The sequence below is a fragment of the Lemur catta genome, chromosome 9, assembly GCF_020740605.2.
Source record: "Lemur catta isolate mLemCat1 chromosome 9, mLemCat1.pri, whole genome shotgun sequence".
NCBI lineage: Eukaryota > Metazoa > Chordata > Mammalia > Primates > Lemuridae > Lemur > Lemur catta.
The window spans coordinates 19933802-19959427 of NC_059136.1; the positions used below are offsets into that span (position 1 = coordinate 19933802).

General features: G+C 39.3%; 7 non-coding genes across 7 annotated transcripts; all 7 read left to right on the forward strand.

The window, feature by feature from the left end:
- The first annotated feature begins 1178 nt into the window (after positions 1-1178).
- LOC123645547 lies at positions 1179-1244 on the forward strand. Its single transcript, XR_006737659.1, has one exon. It is a non-coding gene; the product is annotated as a small nucleolar RNA SNORD109A (small nucleolar RNA).
- Positions 1245-4816: 3572 nt separating this feature from the next.
- Positions 4817-4882, forward strand: LOC123645548. The gene has a single exon (XR_006737660.1). It is a non-coding gene; the product is annotated as a small nucleolar RNA SNORD109A (small nucleolar RNA).
- A 3572-nt stretch (positions 4883-8454) lies between these two features.
- On the forward strand, positions 8455-8520 carry LOC123645549. The gene has a single exon (XR_006737662.1). It is a non-coding gene; the product is annotated as a small nucleolar RNA SNORD109A (small nucleolar RNA).
- A 3572-nt stretch (positions 8521-12092) lies between these two features.
- On the forward strand, positions 12093-12158 carry LOC123645550. The gene has a single exon (XR_006737663.1). It is a non-coding gene; the product is annotated as a small nucleolar RNA SNORD109A (small nucleolar RNA).
- Positions 12159-15727: 3569 nt separating this feature from the next.
- On the forward strand, positions 15728-15793 carry LOC123645551. Its single transcript, XR_006737664.1, has one exon. It is a non-coding gene; the product is annotated as a small nucleolar RNA SNORD109A (small nucleolar RNA).
- A 3571-nt stretch (positions 15794-19364) lies between these two features.
- On the forward strand, positions 19365-19430 carry LOC123645552. The gene has a single exon (XR_006737665.1). It is a non-coding gene; the product is annotated as a small nucleolar RNA SNORD109A (small nucleolar RNA).
- A 3570-nt stretch (positions 19431-23000) lies between these two features.
- LOC123645553 lies at positions 23001-23066 on the forward strand. Its single transcript, XR_006737666.1, has one exon. It is a non-coding gene; the product is annotated as a small nucleolar RNA SNORD109A (small nucleolar RNA).
- Positions 23067-25626: the final 2560 nt, after the last annotated feature.

Below are 25626 nucleotides of genomic sequence, written 5' to 3' on the forward strand. Positions count from 1 at the left end.
GGAAGTGGACTTGTCTGGATCCAGGATAAGCACAAGTACCTGAGGATGTTGAGGTGCAGCCGAGTGGCCATTTATTCTACTAGAACAGGACAAATGACCCCTTCTGCACTGGCCCAATTGATGTCCTCCTCAAAGATCTCACACTGCCATGACCCTGTACCTTCCATTTTTCGCACCACAGGGTATTCTCATAAAATCTTTTTGGTTGAATACAGCTTTAGAACTTTGCATTCGAGCAAAAACTGCTGTGTCACTAACTCAGATAGCTTGGTATCGAGGAAACTGCAGGTTAAGAATTCAGGGAGGAAGCAAGTGAATAAATGAAATGACAAAGGTGACAAAAGATCCACTCTGATGTTTATCACAAGGACTAGGATGCTGGGATGCCTGTATGATAAGTAATTAAAGAAGACCTAGTGTGGCACTTTGTTTCTAAATAATTTGGCGCATTTCTGACCTGATTTATATTTTCATATGATGCTTTGTTGCAGGTTAAGAATGAGAACAAGTTGTTGTACTTCAGGGAAGAGAGGTGAGCAACCCCTTTGGTACTTTTGCCATTCTTCTGTGTGTCTGGGGCTGGTGAAGTCAGAACTTCAAGGTCTATGTGTTCATTCCTTCGGCGGCTTAAAGGAGATTCTTTTTACAGTACATATATTTGCCCGTGGATGTGTCTTCCCTGTCCAAGGAATCTTCTTTATTTGTTTCTTCCCTTTTCTTTCGATATGTTTTTGAAGTAACCAAGAAGATTTTGGGGAATGACTTACGTATTTCTCTTTTTGACCATTTTCTGAAGAGGGAGAATAATCTTGTAATGGAATTCTCGTGTACTGAATATTAAATTTTTTAATATTTATCTGGCACCTTCCCAAGATAGAGGTTTTTGTTCATCTTTGTTCGGTAATGATACCATATGTTACTTCGGTACCTGACTTATTCCTTAAAGTTTTAGTGGATTTACTGGTTTACTGAAATTTCCCTCGTACTTCTTATCTAATTTTATTAGAACAATCGAAGGTCATTTTTTTCTTGTTTTTTGTGTGAGCATTCCAGTAAGCAGGTACTAAACAAAACATCCACTGTACATTTACTTTTCTCCATTGGTAAAGCATGAGATTAGCCTGCACAAAATAAGCCTGGCTGTGGAATATACTTGTTTGTTGGAAGGGGTATTGTCTGGATCGATGATGAGCCTAAGTGTCCGAGGACGGTGACGACACATGGCAGATGTACATCTGAGGTCCAGATGAGTGGCCCTCTGGTAGGACAAGTAAGACTTTGAGATGCTGGCTTATTTGGTAAGGCCACAGGGACAGCGTAATAGCGCTGGGAGCACGTGTGTGTTTTCACCGTGTTCTGGACATATTACCTTGACATGAGGACATTAAAATGATTGTATTAAGGAAGGGTCCAGCAACAGTGATACGTACTGGAAATCTCATTGGTGTGTTAATGCCAATACCGAGGGAACGCTATGCCTGTTTTCAATAATGACAATAGAACCGCTCAGGAAGAAAGCAATATCAGTGCTTTGTTACTTTCACTGTTGAGGATTTTCTAAGAGTTTGCCTTCGCTGTTTTTCTTTTCTTTATTTCCCCTGTCATGTTTTGCCCAGATAGAAAGCCTGCCATGTGGTCCTCCACGTCAGAGAATGGGGTGAGTAGCTAAACTTGTGACGGTTTAAAATAACTTTTGTTGAAGCGTAGTAATTGTACATATTCAAGGAGTACACGTTATATTTTAATACGGGCAGATGACACAGCATTATGTGTCATGACCTTGGTAATTGGGTCATGATTGACCTGAAACCTTTATCATCGCTCTCTGTTGGGAACATTTGAAAAATTCTAGCTCTTCTGAAATATGGTAAATTATTGTTAACTCTACTTGCCCTATTTCACTATTGAACACTAGAATTTCTCCTTCCTTTGAACAGAGTTACCCCTTCACCAACAACTCTTCATTACCCCTTCCCAAACAAGGACACATTAAGTGTACAAGTCAATGATTTTTTACTAAGTCGACAGAGTTGTGTGCGCATCTCCAAAATTCACATTTAGAAACTGTGCATCATCCCTAAAAGTTGCCCCATCCCCACTTATAATCAATGTATACTTTGTTCCCTAGCCCCAGGTAACCGCTAAGCAGGTTTCTGTCTATATGGATTTGCCTTATTCAGAAATTTTATATACCTGGCATCATACCGTATGTAGTACGTTGGTTGTTGTTTGTTTTACTTAGCCTAAATTCTTTGAAGTTCATCCATGTTGTCAGCATGTATCAGCTCATGTGAAATCTTTTTATGGAAGATATTACTTTATGTCCTGGAATTCCCACTTGGTTCCCTTTCATAATTTCCATTTTCCTTATGAATCTACCATCTATTAACACATTCCTGCCATTGTCTTCTTTTCATTGTTTATGACAGAGTTTTTATTATTTCTCTGCTCTTTCTGAAAATGGGTCATCCGCCTGTTAGTTTATCAGGATTCTGGATTCCATTTTCTTGCTTCATCTTGCCTTACTTGTATTTTTCTGTGTATCAGACGTTTCGAGTGGAATGAGAGTGAAGGCTGATTTTCTCTCGGCTTCGTTTTTGGTTTCAGACAGAACTTGGAGGGTAGTGAGAAAGAAATGATCCTTTAACTTTCCCATAAGTCAAGTCGTGGTGAAATGGAATCATACAGTTAACATTATGCCATCTACACGTATTGAAGTGTCTGTTCCGCTGGGTGTATGTTGTATATATCGAAATAGAACCTAGACTCCTCACCTCTCTTCCTGGGTGAGAGATTTCAATTCAAAATTTATTAATAAGATCTTTATTAATGTAGATTGAATCTTCAATGAGAGCTGTTGATTGTGAGTTCGCTGTAGTGCTTCGTAGTTTGCGTGTATTGTTCTTGCATATACTATACTTATCTACTTATGATTTTCAGTCATTTGCGGTTAATATTTCTTGCGCTTGCCAATAATAGAGCATTAAACGAAACTGACAAGATGTTGAAAAGTGGGCCAAATCAGGAAAATAAGTAAAGTCTTCTTTGACCGGGAGATTTTACACAGCTTCTGAAAGCAAATGTATTTTGCACAATAGTAATGAGGACCGAATAAGAAAATACTGAGGTATTTTGCTGTATTTGTTGGTTATGGAAGCCAAGGATTCCTGAAGGAGAATTGGCTAGCCTGGATTTGGATTATGTTGAAATCATGTTACTCCTAGTCCTTAAATAGAGTCACGTGGGGAATTGTCCTATGCGTGTAACACGAACACATGTATATGCTTTGGTTAGGGACTAGAAACCAATCTGACAGGAAAATTCCCACACTGGATACTTATGTCACATACGTCCTGGCACATATTAATAGTCTTGGAAATGATACAATCCAAGTTCACAGTGAACTCCAGGATTCTATTCTATTGAGTACTACATCATCATTGACAACTGTCCCACTGCAGCATCTCTTCAAGTATTGCTCCAGACCAAAGGGTCCTGAGATACTTCTGCTGTTGCCATTACGGCAAGCTTCACTAAAGTCACCTGAAAGGCCCACCTGTGCTGTAATCCGCTATGAGCTGAATGTAGGGGATAAAGGTTCTGGGGCGTTAGTGTGGTGTGAGGAATCCTTATTTACTGGAAGTGGACTTGTCTGGATCCAGGATAAGCACAAGTACCTGAGGATGTTGAGGTGCAGCCGAGTGGCCATTTATTCTACTAGAACAGGACAAATGACCCCTTCTGCACTGGCCCAATTGATGTCCTCCTCAAGGATCTCACACTGCCATGACCCTGTACCTTCCATTTTTCGCACCACAGGGTATTCTCATAAAATCTTTTTGGTTGAATACAGCTTTAGAACTTTGCATTCGAGCAAAAACTGCTGTGTCACTAACTCAGATAGCTTGGTATCGAGGAAACTGCAGGTTAAGAATTCAGGGAGGAAGCAAGTGAATAAATGAAATGACAAAGGTGACAAAAGATCCACTCTGATGTTTATCACAAGGACTAGGATGCTGGGATGCCTGTATGATAAGTAATTAAAGAAGACCTAGTGTGGCACTTTGTTTCTAAATAATTTGGCGCATTTCTGACCTGATTTATATTTTCATATGATGCTTTGTTGCAGGTTAAGAATGAGAACAAGTTGTTGTACTTCAGGGAAGAGAGGTGAGCAACCCCTTTGGTACTTTTGCCATTCTTCTGTGTGTCTGGGGCTGGTGAAGTCAGAACTTCAAGGTCTATGTGTTCATTCCTTCGGCGGCTTAAAGGAGATTCTTTTTACAGTACATATATTTGCCCGTGGATGTGTCTTCCCTGTCCAAGGAATCTTCTTTATTTTTTTCTTCCCTTTTCTTTCGATATGTTTTTGAAGTAACCAAGAAGATTTTGGGGAATGACTTACGTATTTCTCTTTTTGACCATTTTCTGAAGAGGGAGAATAATCTTGTAATGGAATTCTCGTGTACTGAATATTAAATTTTTTAATATTTATCTGGCACCTTCCCAAGATAGAGGTTTTTGTTCATCTTTGTTCGGTAATGATACCATATGTTACTTCGGTACCTGACTTATTCCTTAAAGTTTTAGTGGATTTACTGGTTTACTGAAATTTCCCTCGTACTTCTTATCTAATTTTATTAGAACAATCGAAGGTCATTTTTTTCTTGTTTTTTGTGTGAGCATTCCAGTAAGCAGGTACTAAACAAAACATCCACTGTACATTTACTTTTCTCCATTGGTAAAGCATGAGATTAGCCTGCACAAAATAAGCCTGGCTGTGGAATATACTTGTTTGTTGGAAGGGGTATTGTCTGGATCGATGATGAGCCTAAGTGTCCGAGGACGGTGACGACACATGGCAGATGTACATCTGAGGTCCAGATGAGTGGCCCTCTGGTAGGACAAGTAAGACTTTGAGATGCTGGCTTATTTGGTAAGGCCACAGGGACAGCGTAATAGCGCTGGGAGCACGTGTGTGTTTTCACCGTGTTCTGGACATATTACCTTGACATGAGGACATTAAAATGATTGTATTAAGGAAGGGTCCAGCAACAGTGATACGTACTGGAAATCTCATTGGTGTGTTAATGCCAATACCGAGGGAACGCTATGCCTCTTTTCAATAATGACAATGGAACCGCTCAGGAAGAAAGCAATATCAGTGCTTTGTTACTTTCACTGTTGAGGATTTTCTAAGAGTTTGCCTTCGCTTTTTTTCTTTTCTTTATTTCCCCTGTCATGTTTTGCCCAGATAGAAAGCCTGCCATGTGGTCCTCCACGTCAGAGAATGGGGTGAGTAGCTAAACTTGTGACGGTTTAAAATAACTTTTGTTGAAGCGTAGTAATTGTACATATTCAAGGAGTACACGTTATATTTTAATACGGGCAGATGACACAGCATTATGTGTCATGACCTTGGTAATTGGGTCATGATTGACCTGAAACCTTTATCATCGCTCTCTGTTGGGAACATTTGAAAAATTCTAGCTCTTCTGAAATATGGTAAATTATTGTTAACTCTACTTGCCCTATTTCACTATTGAACACTAGAATTTCTCCTTCCTTTGAACAGAGTTACCCCTTCACCAACAACTCTTCATTACCCCTTCCCAAACAAGGACACATTAAGTGTACAAGTCAATGATTTTTTACTAAGTCGACAGAGTTGTGTGCGCATCTCCAAAATTCACATTTAGAAACTGTGCATCATCCCTAAAAGTTGCCCCATCCCCACTTATAATCAATGTATACTTTGTTCCCTAGCCCCAGGTAACCGCTAAGCAGGTTTCTGTCTATATGGATTTGCCTTATTCAGAAATTTTATATACCTGGCATCATACCGTATGTAGTACGTTGGTTGTTGTTTGTTTTACTTAGCCTAAATTCTTTGAAGTTCATCCATGTTGTCAGCATGTATCAGCTCATGTGAAATCTTTTTATGGAAGATATTACTTTATGTCCTGGAATTCCCACTTGGTTCCCTTTCATAATTTCCATTTTCCTTATGAATCTACCATCTATTAACACATTCCTGCCATTGTCTTCTTTTCATTGTTTATGACAGAGTTTTTATTATTTCTCTGCTCTTTCTGAAAATGGGTCATCCGCCTGTTAGTTTATCAGGATTCTGGATTCCATTTTCTTGCTTCATCTTGCCTTACTTGTATTTTTCTGTGTATCAGACGTTTCGAGTGGAATGAGAGTGAAGGCTGATTTTCTCTCGGCTTCGTTTTTGGTTTCAGACAGAACTTGGAGGGTAGTGAGAAAGAAATGATCCTTTAACTTTCCCATAAGTCAAGTCGTGGTGAAATGGAATCAAACAGTTAACATTATGCCATCTACACGTATTGAAGTGTCTGTTCCGCTGGGTGTATGTTGTATATATCAAAATAGAACCTAGACTCCTCACCTCTCTTCCTGGGTGAGAGATTTCAATTCAAAATTTATTAATAAGATCTTTATTAATGTAGATTGAATCTTCAATAAGAGCTGTTGATTGTGAGATCGCTGTAGTGCTTCGTAGTTTGCTTGTAGTGTTATTGCATATACTATACTTATCTACTTATGATTTTCAGTCATTTGCGATTAATATTTCTTGCGCTTGCCAATAATAGAGCATTAAACGAAACTGACAAGATGTTGAAAAGTGGGCCAAATCAGGAAAATAAGAAAAGTCTTCTTTGACCGGGAGATTTTACACAGCTTCTGAAAGCAAATGTATTTTGCACAATACTAATGAGGACCGAATAAGAAAATACTGAGGTATTTTGCTGTATTTGTTGGTTATGGAAGGCAGGGATTCCTGAAGGAGAATTGGCTAGCCTGGATTTGGATTATGTTGAAATCATGTTACTCCTAGTCCTTAAATAGAGTCACGTGGGGAATTGTCCTATGCGTGTAACACGAACGCATGTATATGCTTTGGTTAGGGACTAGAAACCAATCTGACAGGAAAATTCCCACACTGGATACTTATGTCACATACGTCCTGGCAAATATTAATAGTCTTGGAAATGATACAATCCAAGTTCCCAGTGAACTCCAGGATTCTATTCTATTGAGTACTACATCATCATTGACAACTGTCCCACTGCAGCATCTCTTCAAGTATTGCTCCAGACCAAAGGGTCCTGAGATACTTCTGCTGTTGCCATTACGGCAAGCTTCACTAAAGTCACCTGAAAGGCCCACCTGTGCTGTAATCCGCTATGAGCTGAATGTAGGGGATAAAGGTTCTGGGGCGTTAGTGTGGTGTGAGGAATCCTTATTTACTGGAAGTGGACTTGTCTGGATCCAGGATAAGCACAAGTACCTGAGGATGTTGAGGTGCAGCCGAGTGGCCATTTATTCTACTAGAACAGGACAAATGACCCCTTCTGCACTGGCCCAATTGATGTCCTCCTCAAAGATCTCACACTGCCATGACCCTGTACCTTCCATTTTTCGCACCACAGGGTATTCTCATAAAATCTTTTTGGTTGAATACAGCTTTAGAACTTTGCATTCGAGCAAAAACTGCTGTGTCACTAACTCAGATAGCTTGGTATCGAGGAAACTGCAGGTTAAGAATTCAGGGAGGAAGCAAGTGAATAAATGAAATGACAAAGGTGACAAAAGATCCACTCTGATGTTTATCACAAGGACTAGGATGCTGGGATGCCTGTATGATAAGTAATTAAAGAAGACCTAGTGTGGCACTTTGTTTCTAAATAATTTGGCGCATTTCTGACCTGATTTATATTTTCATATGATGCTTTGTTGCAGGTTAAGAATGAGAACAAGTTGTTGTACTTCAGGGAAGAGAGGTGAGCAACCCCTTTGGTACTTTTGCCATTCTTCTGTGTGTCTGGGGCTGGTGAAGTCAGAACTTCAAGGTCTATGTGTTCATTCCTTCGGCGGCTTAAAGGAGATTCTTTTTACAGTACATATATTTGCCCGTGGATGTGTCTTCCCTGTCCAAGGAATCTTCTTTATTTTTTTCTTCCCTTTTCTTTCGATATGTTTTTGAAGTAACCAAGAAGATTTTGGGGAATGACTTACGTATTTCTCTTTTTGACCATTTTCTGAAGAGGGAGAATAATCTTGTAATGGAATTCTCGTGTACTGAATATTAAATTTTTTAATATTTATCTGGCACCTTCCCAAGATAGAGGTTTTTGTTCATCTTTGTTCGGTAATGATACCATATGTTACTTCGGTACCTGACTTATTCCTTAAAGTTTTAGTGGATTTACTGGTTTACTGAAATTTCCCTCGTACTTCTTATCTAATTTTATTAGAACAATCGAAGGTCATTTTTTTCTTGTTTTTTGTGTGAGCATTCCAGTAAGCAGGTACTAAACAAAACATCCACTGTACATTTACTTTTCTCCATTGGTAAAGCATGAGATTAGCCTGCACAAAATAAGCCTGGCTGTGGAATATACTTGTTTGTTGGAAGGGGTATTGTCTGGATCGATGATGAGCCTAAGTGTCCGAGGACGGTGACGACACATGGCAGATGTACATCTGAGGTCCAGATGAGTGGCCCTCTGGTAGGACAAGTAAGACTTTGAGATGCTGGCTTATTTGGTAAGGCCACAGGGACAGCGTAATAGCGCTGGGAGCACGTGTGTGTTTTCACCGTGTTCTGGACATATTACCTTGACATGAGGACATTAAAATGATTGTATTAAGGAAGGGTCCAGCAACAGTGATACGTACTGGAAATCTCATTGGTGTGTTAATGCCAATACCGAGGGAACGCTATGCCTGTTTTCAATAATGACAATAGAACCGCTCAGGAAGAAAGCAATATCAGTGCTTTGTTACTTTCACTGTTGAGGATTTTCTAAGAGTTTGCCTTCGCTGTTTTTCTTTTCTTTTTTTCCCCTGTCATGTTTTGCCCAGATAGAAAGCCTGCCATGTGGTCCTCCACGTCAGAGAATGGGGTGAGTAGCTAAACTTGTGACGGTTTAAAATAACTTTTGTTGAAGCGTAGTAATTGTACATATTCAAGGAGTACACGTTATATTTTAATACGGGCAGATGACACAGCATTATGTGTCATGACCTTGGTAATTGGGTCATGATTGACCTGAAACCTTTATCATCGCTCTCTGTTGGGAACATTTGAAAAATTCTAGCTCTTCTGAAATATGGTAAATTATTGTTAACTCTACTTGCCCTATTTCACTATTGAACACTAGAATTTCTCCTTCCTTTGAACAGAGTTACCCCTTCACCAACAACTCTTCATTACCCCTTCCCAAACAAGGACACATTAAGTGTACAAGTCAATGATTTTTTACTAAGTCGACAGAGTTGTGTGCGCATCTCCAAAATTCACATTTAGAAACTGTGCATCATCCCTAAAAGTTGCCCCATCCCCACTTATAATCAATGTATACTTTGTTCCCTAGCCCCAGGTAACCGCTAAGCAGGTTTCTGTCTATATGGATTTGCCTTATTCAGAAATTTTATATACCTGGCATCATACCATATGTAGTACGTTGGTTGTTGTTTGTTTTACTTAGCCTAAATTCTTTGAAGTTCATCCATGTTGTCAGCATGTATCAGCTCATGTGAAATCTTTTTATGGAAGATATTACTTTATGTCCTGGAATTCCCACTTGGTTCCCTTTCATAATTTCCATTTTCCTTATGAATCTACCATCTATTAACACATTCCTGCCATTGTCTTCTTTTCATTGTTTATGACAGAGTTTTTATTATTTCTCTGCTCTTTCTGAAAATGGGTCATCCGCCTGTTAGTTTATCAGGATTCTGGATTCCATTTTCTTGCTTCATCTTGCCTTACTTGTATTTTTCTGTGTATCAGACGTTTCGAGTGGAATGAGAGTGAAGGCTGATTTTCTCTCGGCTTCGTTTTTGGTTTCAGACAGAACTTGGAGGGTAGTGAGAAAGAAATGATCCTTTAACTTTCCCATAAGTCAAGTCGTGGTGAAATGGAATCATACAGTTAACATTATGCCATCTACACGTATTGAAGTGTCTGTTCCGCTGGGTGTATGTTGTATATATCGAAATAGAACCTAGACTCCTCACCTCTCTTCCTGGGTGAGAGATTTCAATTCAAAATTTATTAATAAGATCTTTATTAATGTAGATTGAATCTTCAATGAGAGCTGTTGATTGTGAGTTCGCTGTAGTGCTTCGTAGTTTGCGTGTATTGTTCTTGCATATACTATACTTATCTACTTATGATTTTCAGTCATTTGCGGTTAATATTTCTTGCGCTTGCCAATAATAGAGCATTAAACGAAACTGACAAGATGTTGAAAAGTGGGCCAAATCAGGAAAATAAGTAAAGTCTTCTTTGACCGGGAGATTTTACACAGCTTCTGAAAGCAAATGTATTTTGCACAATAGTAATGAGGACCGAATAAGAAAATACTGAGGTATTTTGCTGTATTTGTTGGTTATGGAAGGCAAGGATTCCTGAAGGAGAATTGGCTAGCCTGGATTTGGATTATGTTGAAATCATGTTACTCCTAGTCCTTAAATAGAGTCACGTGGGGAATTGTCCTATGCGTGTAACACGAACACATGTATATGCTTTGGTTAGGGACTAGAAACCAATCTGACAGGAAAATTCCCACACTGGATACTTATGTCACATACGTCCTGGCACATATTAATAGTCTTGGAAATGATACAATCCAAGTTCCCAGTGAACTCCAGGATTCTATTCTATTGAGTACTACATCATCATTGACAACTGTCCCACTGCAGCATCTCTTCAAGTATTGCTCCAGACCAAAGGGTCCTGAGATACTTCTGCTGTTGCCATTACGGCAAGCTTCACTAAAGTCACCTGAAAGGCCCACCTGTGCTGTAATCCGCTATGAGCTGAATGTAGGGGATAAAGGTTCTGGGGCGTTAGTGTGGTGTGAGGAATCCTTATTTACTGGAAGTGGACTTGTCTGGATCCAGGATAAGCACAAGTACCTGAGGATGTTGAGGTGCAGCCGAGTGGCCATTTATTCTACTAGAACAGGACAAATGACCCCTTCTGCACTGGCCCAATTGATGTCCTCCTCAAGGATCTCACACTGCCATGACCCTGTACCTTCCATTTTTCGCACCACAGGGTATTCTCATAAAATCTTTTTGGTTGAATACAGCTTTAGAACTTTGCATTCGAGCAAAAACTGCTGTGTCACTAACTCAGATAGCTTGGTATCGAGGAAACTGCAGGTTAAGAATTCAGGGAGGAAGCAAGTGAATAAATGAAATGACAAAGGTGACAAAAGATCCACTCTGATGTTTATCACAAGGACTAGGATGCTGGGATGCCTGTATGATAAGTAATTAAAGAAGACCTAGTGTGGCACTTTGTTTCTAAATAATTTGGCGCATTTCTGACCTGATTTATATTTTCATATGATGCTTTGTTGCAGGTTAAGAATGAGAACAAGTTGTTGTACTTCAGGGAAGAGAGGTGAGCAACCCCTTTGGTACTTTTGCCATTCTTCTGTGTGTCTGGGGCTGGTGAAGTCAGAACTTCAAGGTCTATGTGTTCATTCCTTCGGCGGCTTAAAGGAGATTCTTTCTACAGTACATATATTTGCCCGTGGATGTGTCTTCCCTGTCCAAGGAATCTTCTTTATTTGTTTCTTCCCTTTTCTTTCGATATGTTTTTGAAGTAACCAAGAAGATTTTGGGGAATGACTTACGTATTTCTCTTTTTGACCATTTTCTGAAGAGGGAGAATAATCTTGTAATGGAATTCTCGTGTACTGAATATTAAATTTTTTAATATTTATCTGGCACCTTCCCAAGATAGAGGTTTTTGTTCATCTTTGTTCGGTAATGATACCATATGTTACTTCGGTACCTGACTTATTCCTTAAAGTTTTAGTGGATTTACTGGTTTACTGAAATTTCCCTCGTACTTCTTATCTAATTTTATTAGAACAATCGAAGGTCATTTTTTTCTTGTTTTTTGTGTGAGCATTCCAGTAAGCAGGTACTAAACAAAACATCCACTGTACATTTACTTTTCTCCATTGGTAAAGCATGAGATTAGCCTGCACAAAATAAGCCTGGCTGTGGAATATACTTGTTTGTTGGAAGGGGTATTGTCTGGATCGATGATGAGCCTAAGTGTCCGAGGACGGTGACGACACATGGCAGATGTACATCTGAGGTCCAGATGAGTGGCCCTCTGGTAGGACAAGTAAGACTTTGAGATGCTGGCTTATTTGGTAAGGCCACAGGGACAGCGTAATAGCGCTGGGAGCACGTGTGTGTTTTCACCGTGTTCTGGACATATTACCTTGACATGAGGACATTAAAATGATTGTATTAAGGAAGGGTCCAGCAACAGTGATACGTACTGGAAATCTCATTGGTGTGTTAATGCCAATACCGAGGGAACGCTATGCCTCTTTTCAATAATGACAATGGAACCGCTCAGGAAGAAAGCAATATCAGTGCTTTGTTACTTTCACTGTTGAGGATTTTCTAAGAGTTTGCCTTCGCTTTTTTTCTTTTCTTTATTTCCCCTGTCATGTTTTGCCCAGATAGAAAGCCTGCCATGTGGTCCTCCACGTCAGAGAATGGGGTGAGTAGCTAAACTTGTGACGGTTTAAAATAACTTTTGTTGAAGCGTAGTAATTGTACATATTCAAGGAGTACACGTTATATTTTAATACGGGCAGATGACACAGCATTATGTGTCATGACCTTGGTAATTGGGTCATGATTGACCTGAAACCTTTATCATCGCTCTCTGTTGGGAACATTTGAAAAATTCTAGCTCTTCTGAAATATGGTAAATTATTGTTAACTCTACTTGCCCTATTTCACTATTGAACACTAGAATTTCTCCTTCCTTTGAACAGAGTTACCCCTTCACCAACAACTCTTCATTACCCCTTCCCAAACAAGGACACATTAAGTGTACAAGTCAATGATTTTTTACTAAGTCGACAGAGTTGTGTGCGCATCTCCAAAATTCACATTTAGAAACTGTGCATCATCCCTAAAAGTTGCCCCATCCCCACTTATAATCAATGTATACTTTGTTCTCTAGCCCCAGGTAACCGCTAAGCAGGTTTCTGTCTATATGGATTTGCCTTATCCAGAAATTTTATATACCTGGCATCATACCATATGTAGTACTTTGGTTGTTGTTTGTTTTACTTAGCCTGAATTCTTTGAAGTTCATCCATGTTGTCAGCATGTATCAGCTCATGTGAAATCTTTTCATTGAAGATATTACTTTATGTCCTGGAATTCCCACTTGGTTCCCTTTCATAATTTCCATTTTCCTTATGAATCTACCATCTATTAACACATTCCTGCCATTGTCTTCTTTTCATTGTTTATGACAGAGTTTTTATTATTTCTCTGCTCTTTCTGAAAATGGGTCATCCACCTGTTAGTTTATCAGGATTCTGGATTCCATTTTCTTGCTTCATCTTGCCTTACTTGTATTTTTCTGTGTATCAGACGTTTCGAGTGGAATGAGAGTGAAGGCTGATTTTCTCTCGGCTTCTTTTTTGGTTTCAGACAGAACTTGGAGGGTAGTGAGAAAGAAATGATCCTTTAACTTTCCCATAAGTCAAGTCGTGGTGAAATGGAATCATAAAGTTAACATTATGCCATCTACGCGTATTGAAGTGTCTGTTCCTCTGGGTGTATTTTGTATATATCAAAATAGCACCTAGACCCCTCACCTCTCTTCCTGGGTGAGAGATTTCAATTCAAAATCTATAATTAAGATCTTTATTAATGCAGATTGAATCTTCAATAAGAGCTGTTGATTGTGAGTTCGCTGTAGTGCTTCGTAGTTTGCGTGTAGTGTTATTGCATATGCTATACTTATCTACTTATGATTTTCAGTCATTTGCGATTAATATTTCTTGCGCTTGCCAATAATAGAGCATTAAACGAAACTGACAAGATGTTGAAAAGTGGGCCAAATCAGGAAAATAAGTAAAGTCTTCTTTGACCGGGAGATTTTACACAGCTTCTGAAAACAAATGTATTTTGCACAATACTAATGAGGACCGAATAAGAAAATACTGAGGTATTTTGCTGTATTTGTTGGTTATGGAAGGCAAGGATTCCTGAAGGAGAATTGGCTAGCCTGCATTTGGGTTATGTTGAAATCATGTTACTCCTAGTCCTTAAATAGAGTCACGTGGGGAATTTTCCTATGCGTGTAACACGAACACATGTATATGCTTTGGTTAGGGACTAGAAACCAATCTGACAGGAAAATTCCCACACTGGATACTTATGTCACATACGTCCTGGCACATATTAATAGTCTTGGAAATGATACAATCCAAGTTCCCAGTGAACTCCAGGATTCTATTCTATTGAGTACTACATCATCATTGACAACTGTCCCACTGCAGCATCTCTTCAAGTATTGCTCCAGACCAAAGTGTCCCGAGATACTTCTGCAGTTGCCGTTACGGCAAGCTTCACTAAAGTCAACTGAAAGGCCCACCTGTGCTGTAATCCGCTATGAGCTGAATGTAGGGGATAAAGGTTCTGGGGCGTTAGTGTGGTGTGAGGAATCCTTATTTATTGGAAGTGGACTTGTCTGGATCCAGGATAAGCACAAGTACCTGAGGATGTTGAGGTGCAGCCGAGTGGCCATTTATTCTACTAGAACAGGACAAATGACCCCTTGTGCACTGACCCAATTGATGTCCTCCTCAAAGATCTCACACTGCCATGACCCTGTACCTTCCATTTTTCGCACCACAGGGTATTCTCATAAAATCTTTTTGGTTGAATACAGCTTTAGAACTTTGCATTCGAGCAAAAACTGCTGTGTCACTAACTCAGATAGCTTGGTATCGAGGAAACTGCAGGTTAAGAGTTCAGGGAGGAAGCAAGTGAATAAATGAAATGACAAAGGTGACAAAAGATCCGCTCTGATGTTTACCACAAGGACTAGGATGCTGGGATGCCTGTATGATAAGTAATTAAAGAAGACCTAGTGTGGAATTTTTTCTAAATAATTTGGCGCATTTCTGACCTGATTTATATTTTCATATGATGCTTTGTTGCAGGTTAAGAATGAGAACAAGTTGTTGTACTTCAGGGAAGAGAGGTGAGCAAGCACTTTGGTACTTTTGCCATTCTTCTGTGTGTCTGGGGCTGGTGAAGTCAGAACTTCAAGGTCTATGTGTTCATTCCTTCGGCGGCTTAAAGGAGATTCTTTTTACAGTACATATATTTGCCCGTGGATGTGTCTTCCCTGTCCAAGGAATCTTCTTTTTTTGTTTCTTCCCTTTTCTTTCGATATCTTTTTGAAGTAACCAACAAGATTTTGGGGAATGACTGACGTATTTCTCTTTTTGACCATTTTCTGAAGAGGGAGAATAATCTTGTAATGGAATTCTCGTGTACTGAATATTAAATTTTTTAATATTTATCTGGCACCTTCCCAAGATAGAGGTTTTTGTTCATCTTTGTTCTGTAATGATACCATATGTTACTTCGGTACCTGACTTATTCCTTAAAGTTTTAGTGGATTTACTGGTTTACTGAAATTTCCCTCGTACTTCTTATCTAATTTTATTAGAACAGTCGAAGGTCATTTTTTTCTTGTTTTTTGTATGAGCATTTCAGTAAGCAGGTACTAAAAAAACATCCACTGTACATTTACTTTTCTCCATTGGTAAAGCATGAGATTAGCCTGCACAAAATAAGCCTGGCTGTGGAATATACTTGCTTGTTGGAAGGGGTATTGTCTGGATCGATGATGAGCCTAAGTGTCCGAGGACGGTGACGACACATGGCAGATGTACATCTGAGGTCCAGATGAGTGGCCCTCTGGTAGGACAAGTAAGACTTTGAGATGCTGGCTTATTTGGTAAGCCCTCAGGGACAGCGTAATAGCACTGGGAGCACGTGTGTGTTTTCACCGTGTTCTGGACATATTTCCTTGACATGAGGACATTAAAATGATTGTACTAAGGAAGGGTCCAGCAACAGTGATACGTACTGGAAATCTCATTGGTGTGTTAATGCCAATACCGAGGGAACGCTATGCCTGTTTTCAATAATGACAATAGAACCGCTCAGGAAGAAAGCAATATCAGTGCTTTGTTACTTTCACTATTGAGGATTTTCTAAGAGTTTGCCTTCGCTGTTTTTCTTTTCTTTTTTTCCCCTGTCATGTTTTGCCCAGATAGAAAGCCTGCCATGGGGTCCTCCACGTCAGAGAATGGGGTGAGTAGCTAAACTTGTGACGGTTTAAAATAACTTTTGTTGAAGCGTAGTAATTGTACAGATTCAAGGAGTACACGTTATATTTTAATACGGGCAGATGACACATCATTATGTGTCATGACCTGGGTAATTGGGTCATGATTGACCTGAAACCTTTATCATCGCTCTCTGTTGGGAACATTTGAAAAATTCTAGCTCTTCTGAAATATGGTAAATTATTGTTAACTCTACTTGCCCTATTTCACTATTGAACACTAGAATTTTTCCTTCCTTTGAACAGAGTTACCCCTTCACCAACAACTCTTCATTACCCCTTCCCAAACAAGGACACATTAAGTGTACAAGTCAATGATTTTTTACTAAGTCGGCAGAGTTGTGTGCCCATCTCCAAAATTCACATTTAGAAACTGTGCATCATCACTAAAAGTTGCCCCATCCCCACTTATAATCAATGTATACTTTGTTCCCTAGCCCCAGGTAAACGCTAAGCAGCTTTCTGTCTATATGGATTTGCCTTATCCAGAAATTTTATATACCTGGCATCATACCATATGTAGTACTTTGGTTGTTGTTTGTTTTACTTAGCCTGAATTCTTTGAAGTTCATCCATGTTGTCAGCATGTATCAGCTCATGTGAAATCTTTTTATGGAAGATATTACTTTATGTCCTGGAATTCCCACTTGGTTGCCTTTCATAATTTCCATTTTCCTTATGAATCTACCATCTATTAACACATTCCTGCCATTGTCTTCTTTTCATTGTTTATGACAGAGTTTTTATTATTTCTCTGCTCTTTCTGAAAATGGGTCATCCACCTGTTAGTTTATCAGGATTCTGGATTCCATTTTCTTGCTTCATCTTGCCTTACTTGTATTTTTCTGTGTATCAGACGTTTCGAGTGGAATGAGAGTGAAGGCTGATTTTCTCTCGGCTTCTTTTTTGGTTTCAGACAGAACTTGGAGGGTAGTGAGAAAGAAATGATCCTTTAACTTTCCCATAAGTCAAGTCGTGGTGAAATGGAATCATAAAGTTAACATTATGCCATCTACGCGTATTGAAGTGTCTGTTCCTCTGGGTGTATTTTGTATATATCAAAATAGAACCTAGACCCCTCACCTCTCTTCCTGGGTGAGAGATTTCAATTCAAAATCTATAATTAAGATCTTTATTAATGCAGATTGAATCTTCAATAAGAGCTGTTGATTGTGAGTTCGCTGTAGTGCTTCGTGGTTTGCGTGTAGTGTTATTGCATATACTATACTTATCTACTTATGATTTTCAGTCATTGGCGATTAATATTTCTTGCGCTTGCCAATAATAGAGCATTAAACGAAACTGACAAGATGTTGAAAAGTGGGCCAAATCAGGAAAATAAGTAAAGTCTTCTTTGACCGGGAGATTTTACACAGCTTCTGAAAGCAAATGTATTTTGCACAATACTAATGAGGACCGAATAAGAAAATACTGAGGTATTTTGCTGTATTTGTTGGTTATGGAAGGCAAGGATTCCTGAAGGAGAATTGGCTAGCCTGGATTTGGATTATGTTGAAATCATGTTACTCCTAGTCCTTAAATAGAGTCACGTGGGGAATTGTCCTATGCGTGTAACACGAACACATGTATATGCTTTGGTTAGGGACTAGAAACCAATCTGACAGGAAAATTCCCACACTGGATACTTATGTCACATACGTCCTGGCAAATATTAATAGTCTTGGAAATGATACAATCCAAGTTCCCAGTGAACTCCAGGATTCTATTCTATTGAGTACTACATCATCATTGACAACTGTCCCACTGCAGCATCTCTTCAAGTATTGCTCCAGACCAAAGTGTCCCGCGATACTTCTGCCGTTGCCCTTACGGCAAGCTTCACTAAAGTCAACTGAAAGGCCCACCTGTGCTGTAATCCGCTATGAGCTGAATGTAGGGGATAAAGGTTCTGGGGCGTTAGTGTGGTGTGAGGAATCCTTATTTATTGGAAGTGGACTTGTCTGGATCCAGGATAAGCACAAGTACCTGAGGATGTTGAGGTGCAGCCGAGTGGCCATTTATTCTACTAGAACAGGACAAATAACCCCTTCTGCACTGGCCCAATTGATGTCCTCCTCAAAGATCTCACACTGCCATGACCCTGTACCTTCCATTTTTCGCACCACAGGGTATTCTCATAAAATCTTTTTGGTTGAATACAGCTTTAGAACTTTGCATTCGAGCAAAAACTGCTGTGTCACTAACTCAGATAGCTTGGTATCGAGGAAACTGCAGGTTAAGAGTTCAGGGAGGAAGCAAGTGAATAAATGAAATGACAAAGGTGACAAAAGATCCACTCTGATGTTTATCACAAGGACTAGGATGCTGGGATGCCTGTATGATAAGTAATTAAAGAAGACCTAGTGTGGCACTTTTTTCTAAATAATTTGGCGCATTTCTGACCTGATTTATATTTTCATATGATGCTTTGTTGCAGGTTAAGAATGAGAACAATTTGTTGTACTTCAGGGAAGAGAGGTGAGCAACCACTTTGTTACTTTTGCCATTCTTCTGTGTGTCTGGGGCTGGTGAAGTCAGAACTTCAAGGTCTATGTGTTCATTCCTTCGGCGGCTTAAAGGAGATTCTTTTTACAGTACATATATTTGCCCGTGGATGTGTCTTCCCTGTCCAAGGAATCTTCTTTATTTGTTTCTTCCCTTTTCTTTCGATATCTTTTTGAAGTAACCAACAAGATTTTGGGGAATGACTTACGTATTTCTCTTTTTGACCATTTTCTGAAGAGGGAGAATAATCTTGTAATGGAATTCTCATGTACTGAATATTAAATTTTTTAATATTTATCTGGCACCTTCCCAAGATAGAGGTTTTTGTTCATCTTTGTTCTGTAATGATACCATATGTTACTTCGGTACCTGACTTATTCCCTAAAGTTTTAGTGGATTTACTGGTTTACTGAAATTTCCCTCGTACTTCTTATATAATTTTATTAGAACAGTCGAAGGTCATTTTTTTCTTGTTTTTTGTATGAGCATTTCAGTAAGCAGGTACTAAACAAAACATCCACTGTACATTTACTTTTCTCCATTGGTAAAGCATGAGATTAGCCTGCACAAAATAAGCCTGGCTGTGGAATATACTTGCTTGTTGGAAGGGGTATTGTCTGGATCGATGATGAGCCTAAGTGTCCGAGGACGGTGACGACACATGGCAGATGTACATCTGAGGTCCAGATGAGTGGCCCTCTGGTAGGACAAGTAAGACTTTGAGATGCTGGCTTATTTGGGAAGCCCTCAGGGACAGCGTAATAGCACTGGGAGCACGTGTGTGTTTTCACCGTGTTCTGGACATATTTCCTTGACATGAGGACATTAAAATGACTGTACTAAGGAAGGGTCCAGCAACAGTGATACGTACTGGAAATCTCATTGGTGTGTTAATGCCAATACCGAGGGAACGCTATGCCTCTTTTCAATAATGACAATAGAACCGCTCAGGAAGAAAGCAATATCAGTGCTTTGTTACTTTCACTGTTGAGGATTTTCTAAGAGTTTGCCTTCGCTGTTTTTCTTTTCTTTTTTTCCCCTGTCATGTTTTGCCCAGATAGAAAGCCTGCCATGTGGTCCTCCACGTCATAGAATGGGGTGAGTAGCTAAACTTGTGACTGTTTAAAATAACTTTTGTTGAAGCGTAGTAATTGTACATATTCAAGGAGTACACGTTATATTTTAATACGGGCAGATGACACATCATTATGTGTCATGACCTGGGTAATTGGGTCATGATTGACCTGAAACCTTTATCATCGCTCTCTGTTGGGAACATTTGAAAAATTCTAGCTCTTCTGAAATATGGTAAATTATTGTTAACTCTACTTGCCCTATTTCACTATTGAACACTAGAATTTTTCCTTCCTTTGAACAGAGTTACCCCTTCACCAACAACTCTTCATTACCCCTTCCCAAACAAGGACACATTAAGTGTACAAGTCAATGATTTTTTACTAAGTCGGCAGAGTTGTGTGCCCATCTCCAAAATTCACATTTAGAAACTGTGCATCATCACTAAAAGTTGCCCCATCCCCACTTACAATCAATGTATACTTTGTTCCCTAGCCCCAGGTAAACGCTAAGCAGCTTTCTGTCTATATGGATTTGCCTTATCCAGAAATTTTATATACCTGGCATCATACCATATGTAGTACTTTGGTTGTTGTTTGTTTTACTTAGCCTGAATTCTTTGAAGTTCATCCATGTTGTCAGCATGTATCAGCTCATGTGAAATCTTTTTATGGAAGATATTACTTTATGTCCTGGAATTCCCACTTGGTTGCCTTTCATAATTTCCATTTTCCTTATGAATCTACCATCTATTAACACATTCCTGCCATTGTCTTCTTTTCATTGTTTATGACAGAGTTTTTATTATTTCTCTGCTCTTTCTGAAAATGGGTCATCCACCTGTTAGTTTATCAGGATTCTGGATTCCATTTTCTTGCTTCATCTTGCCTTACTTGTATTTTTCTGTGTATCAGACGTTTCGAGTGGAATGAGAGTGAAGGCTGATTTTCTCTCGGCTTCTTTTTTGGTTTCAGACAGAACTTGGAGGGTAGTGAGAAAGAAATGATCCTTTAACTTTCCCATAAGTCAAGTCGTGGTGAAATGGAATCATAAAGTTAACATTATGCCATCTACGCGTATTGAAGTGTCTGTTCCTCTGGGTGTATTTTGTATATATCAAAATAGAACCTAGACCCCTCACCTCTCTTCCTGGGTGAGAGATTTCAATTCAAAATCTATAATTAAGATCTTTATTAATGCAGATTGAATCTTCAATAAGAGCTGTTGATTGTGAGTTCGCTGTAGTGCTTCGTAGTTTGCGTGTAGTGTTATTGCATATACTATACTTATCTACTTATGATTTTCAGTCATTTGCGATTAATATTTCTTGCGCTTGCCAATAATAGAGCATTAAACGAAACTGACAAGATGTTGAAAAGTGGGCCAAATCAGGAAAATAAGTAAAGTCTTCTTTGACCGGGAGATTTTACACAGCTTCTGAAAGCAAATGTATTTTGCACAATACTAATGAGGACCGAATAAGAAAATACTGAGGTATTTTGCTGTATTTGTTGGTTATGGAAGCCAAGGATTCCTGAAGGAGAATTGGTTAGCCTGGATTTGGATTATGTTGAAATCATGTTACTCCTAGTCCTTAAATAGAGTCACGTGGGGAATTGTCCTATGCGTGTAGCACGAACACATGTATATGCTTTGGTTAGGGACTAGAAACCAATCTGACAGGAAAATTCCCACACTGGATACTTATGTCACATACGTCCTGGCATATATTAATAGTCTTGGAAATGATACAATCCAAGTTCCCAGTGAACTCCAGGATTCTATTCTATTGAGTACTACATCATCATTGACAACTGTCCCACTGCAGCATCTCTTCAAGTATTGCTCCAGACCAAAGTGTCCCGCGATACTTCTGCCGTTGCCCTTACGGCAAGCTTCACTAAAGTCAACTGAAAGGCCCACCTGTGCTGTAATCCGCTATGAGCTGAATGTAGGGGATAAAGGTTCTGGGGCGTTAGTGTGGTGTGAGGAATCCTTATTTATTGGAAGTGGACTTGTCTGGATCCAGGATAAGCACAAGTACCTGAGGATGTTGAGGTGCAGCCGAGTGGCCATTTATTCTACTAGAACAGGACAAATGACCCCTTCTGCACTGGCCCAATTGATGTCCTCCTCAAAGATCTCACACTGCCATGACCCTGTACCTTCCATTTTTCGCACCACAGGGTATTCTCATAAAATCTTTTTGGTTGAATACAGCTTTAGAACTTTGCATTCGAGCAAAAACTGCTGTGTCACTAACTCAGATAGCTTGGTATCGAGGAAACTGCAGGTTAAGAGTTCAGGGAGGAAGCAAGTGAATAAATGAAATGACAAAGGTGACAAAAGATCCACTCTGATGTTTATCACAAGGACTAGGATGCTGGGATGCCTGTATGATAAGTAATTAAAGAAGACCTAGTGTGGCACTTTTTTCTAAATAATTTGGCGCATTTCTGACCTGATTTATATTTTCATATGATGCTTTGTTGCAGGTTAAGAATGAGAACAAGTTGTTGTACTTCAGGGAAGAGAGGTGAGCAACCACTTTGGTACTTTTGCCATTCTTCTGTGTGTCTGGGGCTGGTGAAGTCAGAACTTCAAGGTCTATGTGTTCATTCCTTCGGCGGCTTAAAGGAGATTCTTTTTACAGTACATATATTTGCCCGTGGATGTGTCTTCCCTGTCCAAGGAATCTTCTTTTTTTGTTTCTTCCCTTTTCTTTCGATATCTTTTTGAAGTAACCAACAAGATTTTGGGGAATGACTTACGTATTTCTCTTTTTGACCATTTTCTGAAGAGGGAGAATAATCTTGTAATGGAATTCTCATGTACTGAATATTAAATTTTTTAATATTTATCTGGCACCTTCCCAAGATAGAGGTTTTTGTTCATCTTTGTTCTGTAATGATACCATATGTTACTTCGGTACCTGACTTATTCCTTAAAGTTTTAGTGGATTTACTGGTTTACTGAAATTTCCCTCGTACTTCTTATCTAATTTTATTAGAACAGTCGAAGGTCATTTTTTTCTTGTTTTTTGTATGAGCATTTCAGTAAGCAGGTACTAAAAAAACATCCACTGTACATTTACTTTTCTCCATTGGTAAAGCATGAGATTAGCCTGCACAAAATAAGCCTGGCTGTGGAATATACTTGCTTGTTGGAAGGGGTATTGTCTGGATCGATGATGAGCCTAAGTGTCCGAGGACGGTGACGACACATGGCAGATGTACATCTGAGGTCCAGATGAGTGGCCCTCTGGTAGGACAAGTAAGACTTTGAGATGCTGGCTTATTTGGGAAGCCCTCAGGGACAGCGTAATAGCACTGGGAGCACGTGTGTGTTTTCACCGTGTTCTGGACATATTTCCTTGACATGAGGACATTAAAATGATTGTACTAAGGAAGGGTCCAGCAACAGTGATACGTACTGGAAATCTCATTGGTGTGTTAATGCCAATACCGAGGGAACGCTATGCCTGTTTTCAATAATGACAATAGAACCGCTCAGGAAGAAAGCAATATCAGTGCTTTGTTACTTTCACTGTTGAGGATTTTCTAAGAGTTTGCCTTCGCTGTTTTTCTTTTCTTTTTTTCCCCTGTCATGTTTTGCCCAGATAGAAAGCCTGCCATGTGGTCCTCCACGTCAGAGAATGGGGTGAGTAGCTAAACTTGTGACTGTTTAAAATAACTTTTGTTGAAGCGTAGTAATTGTACATATTCAAGGAGTACACGTTATATTTTAATACGGGCAGATGACACATCATTATGTGTCATGACCTGGGTAATTGGGTCATGATTGACCTGAAACCTTTATCATCGCTCTCTGTTGGGAACATTTGAAAAATTCTAGCTCTTCTGAAATATGGTAAATTATTGTTAACTCTACTTGCCCTATTTCACTATTGAACACTAGAATTTTTCCTTCCTTTGAACAGAGTTACCCCTTCACCAACAACTCTTCATTACCCCTTCCCAAACAAGGACACATTAAGTGTACAAGTCAATGATTTTTTACTAAGTCGGCAGAGTTGTGTGCCCATCTCCAAAATTCACATTTAGAAACTGTGCATCATCACTAAAAGTTGCCCCATCCCCACTTATAATCAATGTATACTTTGTTCCCTAGCCCCAGGTAAACGCTAAGCAGCTTTCTGTCTATATGGATTTGCCTTATCCAGAAATTTTATATACCTGGCATCATACCATATGTAGTACTTTGGTTGTTGTTTGTTTTACTTAGCCTGAATTCTTTGAAGTTCATCCATGTTGTCAGCATGTATCAGCTTATGTGAAACTTTTTATGGAAGATATTACTTTATGTCCTGGAATTCCCACTTGGTTCCCTTTCATAATTTCCATTTTCCTTATGAATCTACCATCTATTAACACATTCCTGCCATTGTCTTCTTTTCATTGTTTATGACAGAGTTTTTATTATTTCTCTGCTCTTTCTGAAAATGGGTCATCCGCCTGTTAGTTTATCAGGATTCTGGATTCCATTTTCTTGCTTCATCTTGCCTTACTTGTATTTTTCTGTGTATCAGACGTTTCGAGTGGAATGAGAGTGAAGGCTGATTTTCTCTCGGCTTCTTTTTTGGTTTCAGACAGAACTTGGAGGGTAGTGAGAAAGAAATGATCCTTTAACTTTCCCATAAGTCAAGTCGTGGTGAAATGGAATCATAAAGTTAACATTATGCCATCTACGCGTATTGAAGTGTCTGTTCCTCTGGGTGTATTTTGTATATATCAAAATAGAACCTAGACCCCTCACCTCTCTTCCTGGGTGAGAGATTTCAATTCAAAATCTATAATTAAGATCTTTATTAATGCAGATTGAATCTTCAATAAGAGCTGTTGATTGTGAGTTCGCTGTAGTGCTTCGTAGTTTGCGTGTAGTGTTATTGCATATACTATACTTATCTACTTATGATTTTCAGTCATTTGCGATTAATATTTCTTGCGCTTGCCAATAATAGAGCATTAAACGAAACTGACAAGATGTTGAAAAGTGGGGCAAATCAGGAAAATAAGTAAAGTCTTCTTTGACCGGGAGATTTTACACAGCTTCTGAAAGCAAATGTATTTTGCACAATACTAATGAGGACCGAATAAGAAAATACTGAGGTATTTTGCTGTATTTGTTGGTTATGGAAGCCAAGGATTCCTGAAGGAGAATTGGTTAGCCTGGATTTGGATTATGTTGAAATCATGTTACTCCTAGTCCTTAAATAGAGTCACGTGGGGAATTGTCCTATGCGTGTAGCACGAACACATGTATATGCTTTGGTTAGGGACTAGAAACCAATCTGACAGGAAAATTCCCACACTGGATACTTATGTCACATACGTCCTGGCATATATTAATAGTCTTGGAAATGATACAATCCAAGTTCCCAGTGAACTCCAGGATTCTATTCTATTGAGTACTACATCATCATTGACAACTGTCCCACTGCAGCATCTCTTCAAGTATTGCTCCAGACCAAAGGGTCCTGAGATACTTCTGCCGTTGCCATTACGGCAAGCTTCACTAAAGTCAACTGAAAGGCCCACCTGTGCTGTAATCCGCTATGAGCTGAATGTAGGGGATAAAGGTTCTGGGGCGTTAGTGTGGTGTGAGGAATCCTTATTTATTGGAAGTGGACTTGTCTGGATCCAGGATAAGCACAAGTACCTGAGGATGTTGAGGTGCAGCCGAGTGGCCATTTATTCTACTAGAACAGGACAAATGACCCCTTCTGCACTGGCCCAATTGATGTCCTCCTCAAAGATCTCACACTGCCATGACCCTGTACCTTCCAT